This window comes from Tamandua tetradactyla, chromosome 4, assembly GCF_023851605.1.
Source record: "Tamandua tetradactyla isolate mTamTet1 chromosome 4, mTamTet1.pri, whole genome shotgun sequence".
Classification (NCBI taxonomy): Eukaryota; Metazoa; Chordata; class Mammalia; order Pilosa; family Myrmecophagidae; genus Tamandua; species Tamandua tetradactyla.
In genome coordinates this window covers 1368725-1373515 of record NC_135330.1, presented here as the reverse complement: position 1 = coordinate 1373515, position 4791 = coordinate 1368725, and positions in this window count along the sequence as shown.

Here is a 4791-nt window from a genome sequence, read left to right as displayed (position 1 = left end):
AGCAGTGTGCACGGAAGCAGTGCCTTTGCCTAACCCTGAGAATGACGGCCTGTCTGGCCTGCTTAGGCAGGGACAACCACTCTGTGGAAATCTGGTGAGTTATTGTATGTCAGACAAAGTCCAAGGTAGCCCTGGGGGCCCTCCATTAGACTAGAGCGGGACTCACCTCTTTTGAGCGCCTTGTCTCTGTGGTTGCCACTAACACCAGGGAGATAGACCCCATCCTTTGGCCCTGGTCAGCCCCCAAAGGGAGTTGGATTTCCTTGAGGAAAAATGTCCTTGGTCATATAATTATTTTTCTATATGGTTAAAAATGTACTTTTAGGGTACACGGGTGTTCAGTGGTAGAATGCTCGCCTTCCATGTGGAAGACCTGGGCTTGATTCCAGACCATGCACCCAAAAAAGGAGGGAAAAAATGCACTTTTACTGAGGGCAGCAGTGAAAAGACTGCTTTGGACTCAAAACTCCCCATGCCCCCCACTCAAGAAGGAGACCCAGAGCTGGAGTTACAAATCCCTGCACCACTTCTCGACAGCAATGAGATTGGGTCCGTGAGGGTTATATATTCTGGGCCATGGAGTCTACCTGGTGCAGGCTCTAAGGCCGGCAGGAAGCACTGAAATAGCAGGAGAGATGAAATGTCCCCACTGCCAGGAGTCAGGCACCCTGGGCTGCTACAACAAAGGATATTGTTACCCGTGTGCCATTGAAGCAGACTCTTGGCTCCACAAGGAGAACTTCTCAGTGAGGTGCCCTAATAAGACTGTGGAAATGCAAAGGTGGTGGACACTCATGATGTCATAGAAGTTGTCCAACTGTGCAGCCATAACGCCACCCTGCCCCAATGTGCTTGCTCATGCCAGCCCTTCTTCCTGAGTTCTTACATCACACTCAGTCCTGTGCCAACACAGAAAAGAGAGACTCAAGAAGATGGAATGGCTGTTGCCATGACATGCTGTCTATTTTAACAACGTGGGGAGGGGGGGAGGGTTGATGGGAAAAGGGCAGGGGAAATTAAAGGGAGGGATAAAAAAAACTATTTTTAGAGTGGAAAGACTTTGTTTAAATGAAGGATGCAATGTCCTTTTGATACTTTTTTTTCTCTTTTTGGGGGTACATGGGCCATGAATCCAACCCAAGTCTCCCACATGGCAGGTGATCATTCTGCCACTGTACCACCTGTGAACCCATTCACTATGATTCTATTTTAAAATTATCTACTTATGAAGGTTGCTCTTATGCAAGCTTCAGGTAGACCTTGCTACCTATCATAACCTGCCAACCCCCAAAAGCGGGACCATTCCAGCCAATCCTAAAGAATATCTAGGGCAATTTATAAGATTCCACAAGGGTTTCAGGCAGTAGGGTAACTTTCCAGAAACCTACAACCTCCAGACAGGTCCCTGGTCCAGGTAAGTCCTGAAACCTAGAGGGCCCAGCCTCGCCAGAACATCAGCTAGTTCCATCTCCCTACCCCATATTAGTGACAGACCCTTCCCACGTGAAAAATTTAGAATGCGCATAACCCATACTCCCCTAAAGAGAGTGATGGAAAGATCAAAGGTGATGGTGGAGTTGTACAGAGAAGATAGGGTTTAACAAATGAGAATGAATGCTGAATCATTAAATTGATATCTCTTTTATTCTCCAGCATTTTGGAGCAGCTAGAGGTAAAGACCTAAAATTGTGAGATTGTAACCCATGTCAAACTCTAAAAATATGTTCTACAACTAATTGTGGTGCTGAGCTTTGAAATTTATAGCTTTTTTGTATATAAGTTATTTTTCACAAAAAAAGGAAAAAAGTCGATTGTGATGAAAAAATATTTAAGCCCTCTAGCCTCCTATATTCTGGAGCCTCTCAGAAAACCTGAGAGGATCGTATGGTAGCCCATGGCAAACTCTGGGATCTGTCCTGTAACTAGAAGAGTGCTTTGAAAACTATTGCTTTTTTCTTTCTTTGCTTTGTATATATGTTATACTATACAATAAAAAAAGTTTTTTTTTAAAAAAGAAATATCTATTTACATCCTTTGCCCATTTTAAAAAACATTTTTTATTGTGAAGTATATGCAGAAAAGTGATAGATTTCAAAATACATTTTAACTAGTAGTTATAGAATGAACTTCAAAGCATGGGTTACAGCTCCATGATTTCTGGTGATTCCATCTAGCTGCTCAAATACGCTGGTGACGCAAAAGAAATATCAATGTAATGATTCAGCAGGCATACTCATTTGTTGAATCCTGTCTTCTCTGTTACAACTCCTCCCTCTCACTTGATCCCTCTCTATCTTTAGGGATATTTGGTCTTTGCCCATTTTAAAATTGGGTTATTTGACTTTTTATTATCTAGTTGTAAGAGTTCTTTATATTTTTTGGATACAAGTCCCTTAATAGATACATGATTTGCAAATATTTTCTCTTATATTGTGGGTTATCTTTTCATTTTCCTGATGGTATTGTTTGCAGCACAGAGGTTTTTAATTTTCATGATGTTTGATGTATTTTAAATTTTGTTGTGTGTGCTTCTGATGTCCTATCTAAAAACGATTTGCCGAACCCAAGGTCACAAAGATTAAGTTTTTAGTTTTCTTAGAGTTTTATAGCTGTGGCTCTTGGACCCATTTTGACTTCATTTTGTGTATGGTGTGAAGTAGGGGTCCAGTTTTATTCTTGTGTTTGTGACTACCCAATTGTCCCAGCACCATTTGCTGATAAGACTAGAGGGATATTTAAAAATGTATTTAAAAAAATAAACCAGATCCTTTGTTTTTTTTTTTTAAATATCTAGTTAACTCCAAATTTGTTCTAAGGACAGTGAAATTTACATGTGAAATTGAACTGAACACACACTCCCATCCTTATGGGATCCCATAAAGGATGGGAGTGTGTGTGGCTTTATCTTCACACTGCCTCACACTGATGCAGAGAACACCAGGCTCAGGACTGAAAGAGCAGACAAACCACACCAAAACCATCCTTTTGTCATTAACTTGTCTCGAAGTTGGAAGGTTTTTGAGGAGAGGGAAGTGGGAGAGGGCCATGTTTTCAGAGTGGAGGAATGATATTTAAACACACAAATTTTTTTTTCATTCCCAGAAAAAAAAATGCACCTTTAATATTTTTCTCCATATAGGAATCTGTCTCCTCTCCACTGCCGAGTGGGGCTTTTTCTAACTCCCACTTGTGCTTCTGTTACCCCTTCCTTTGAAGCAGAGCCAGTTTGAGAAGCAACTATGGCAACAACAGGCTCTGCCCAGGCAACTAAGTGTTGCTTCCTTGGTTCCCTCCTTCATTCTTTCATTCATTCACTCATCAGACATGAAACACCTAGTATGTGCCAGGCAATGGGGATAATATAAAAACAAATTCCTGCCCTCAGCGAGCCCAGTTTAGTAGGGAAAACAAACATGCAAACAAATAATGGCATATGCAAAGAGGCAGTTGCTATATAGCAGTGCAAGAAGTACTAGGAGTATAACACAAGAGGCTACTTTGTTGGGCAGGGGTGGCGGGGTTGTAAGGGAAAGCCGAACAGAAAAAACATTTGACTTGGTGGTTCACCAAGTGTGAAAGGAGGCATTTCTGGAAGGATAAATCACCAACTGCAAAGGGAATTGCAGTAGATTGAAATAGATGGACATTTGGGGTCTTGTGAAAGCAGTGAGCGATGAGACTGGAGAGGAAGGCAGGGTCCTGCCCTGTACGCCTTGAAGAGCCGGGTAACCCATATTAAGAACTTTGGACTTTATTCTGTAGATTTTCGTTTGTATTTTATTGCGGTCACCTCTGACTGCAGGGAAAGGAGTGGAGTGTCGGGAACACCGGCAGGAGATTGCTAAGACTAAACCCAGGGCAGGGAAAATAGTGAACACAGTTTTGGTCGATTTTTTTTCTTTTGGAGTTTTTTTTTTGGGGGGGGCGGTAGAATAAAAGTTCTCTTCCCTTCCTCCCTCTGTCTCTGCCAACCCAGAGGTGCTGAAGAAGTGGCCCCTGCGCTATGAGCGCGGTCCTCAGTGCCCTGCTGAGCGCTCCGCCTCCAAGCCCTTCCTCTCCTCGACTCCCGGTGCCTGGGTGTTTGGCCGGGGTCCGAAGCGGGGAGGAGAGGTCAACCAGGTTGGCCGGAGGCCTCTGGGTGTCAGAAAGGCTCCCGGCACTGGCTGGACACACGGCTAGTGAAGCAGGAACGCGCGAGCGGGTCGGGCGGGGCGGGGCCGGGGGCGGGGCCGGGACTGCGGTAGGTCTGCCTCCGCGGGGGCGGGGCCCGGACTGCGGGCGGTGTGCCTCCGCCAGGGCGGGGCAGGGGGCGGGGCTTGGACTGCGGGCGGTCTGCCTCGCTGGGACGGGGGTGGGGCTTGGGCTGCGGGCGGCCTGCCTCGCTGGGACGGGGGTGGGGCTTGGACTGTGGGCGGTCTGCCTCGCAGGGACAGGGGTGGGGCTTGGACTGCGGGCGGTCTGCCTCGCTGGGACGGGGGTGGGGCTTGGGCTGCGGGCGGCCTGCCTCGCTGGGACGGGGGTGGGGCTTGGACTGCGGGCGGTCTGCCTCGCAGGGACAGGGGTGGGGCTTGGACTGCGGGCGGTCTGCCTCGCAGGGACAGGGGTGGGGCTTGGACTGCGGGAGGTCTGCCTCGCAGGGGCGGGCGGGGCCGGGGCTGTGGGCGGTCTGCCTCCGCCAGGGCGGGGCCGGGGGCGGGGCTTGGGCTGCGGGCGGCCTGCCTCGCTGGGACGGGGGTGGGGCTTGGGCTGCGGGCGGTCTGCCTCGCAGGGGCGGGCGGGGCCGGGGCTGTG